Raw genomic sequence first — 1,284 nt, forward strand, 5'->3', positions numbered from 1 at the left:
CCATTTTTTTTTATATGAAAATATTGAAGTTTTCAGGACTGACTTTCCCTGTAGGAGGACAAACATCTCCTTTAAGCCCTCTCCATTTCTTCACAATTTCTTTTGGAAATTAGAAAGATTTTCTCATTTTCCATTTTTTCAGAGCTTCTCTCTCCCCCTAAAACCTCCTTCTCTAACTGCAAGTTAAGCAGATTTCTGAGGCACCACTTGGAAACAGACAACCTGACTGCAGTGCTCAGTGTCAGGATGAAATTCAGAGGTATTTTCCTGTTAGGAAAACAGCATCAGCCTCTCCTGAGTGAGGAAACTGCGATGGAGGTGCTTGGGGAAGAATTTATGGCATTTTTTTGTTAACTAAGCTCTTCCCTGTGAGCATTGCACTGAGCTGCTCTGACATCCCCCCACATGCCGCTCAAGCCTGAAGGGATTTGGGAAGGGGGTGGACAGGCACTGCTATCCCACTGCCAGTGGCACAGAGGTGGATGGGTTTTACTCTCACAGACCTCGAGATCAGAATGCAGAGCCCCAGGTCGGGGTGCAGGCCCTGGTTTGGGGAGCAGAGCCCTGGTTTAGGGTACAAAGACCCCAAGTGGGGTGCAGAGCCCCTGTTTGGGGTGTAGAGTCCAGTCTGGGGGTGCAAAGCCTCATACCAGGGTACAGAGCCCCCTTCATCCATCCCAGCATCCCAATCTTCAGGGCCAGGGCAGCTTCATTTTCCTTGGGAACTGCTGCAGAGCTCAGATCCCCTTTTCCTGCTTGGAGGGATGATTAAAACAGCTCATTGAGGGGAGAGAAACAGCATCGAAGCTGCATGTTCCCCCTGAAAGAGGAGGGTCCCCCAAGCCTTCGAGAGGTTGTCACCTCACTGCTGTTTTGGTACTGTGACAGAAACCCAAGTTGCTGGTCCCAGAGCACCTGAACCAACCTGGATATGACCCTCCCCTGAGCACACTGCAGTCCCTAAGTGTCCCAATCCAGGTTCCAGTGATCTGCCGGCTCATCCTTCCCTCCCTGCCCTGCCCCAGACACCTGTGCCCGCTATGCTGAGGCTGGACTAAACTCAGCTCACTGATGAGGCTGTTCCTGCAGTGATGCCCACCTGTCCGGGGCTCTGCCAGCCCCCTCCATCCCTCTCCTGCCCTCTCCGGCCCTCCATCCACAGGGCTCAGAAGCGGGATGGAGTTTGCACTAGCACAGGTAAGGACACATCCCAAATTTGCCAAAGCACAAGGATTTGGGCTCTGCGCTCACACATTGCCCTCCCCAGCTTCCCGCAGGGCACCA

Source organism: Acanthisitta chloris, unplaced genomic scaffold (assembly GCF_000695815.1).
Source record: "Acanthisitta chloris isolate BGI_N310 unplaced genomic scaffold, ASM69581v1 scaffold2026, whole genome shotgun sequence".
Lineage (NCBI taxonomy): Eukaryota > Metazoa > Chordata > Aves > Passeriformes > Acanthisittidae > Acanthisitta > Acanthisitta chloris.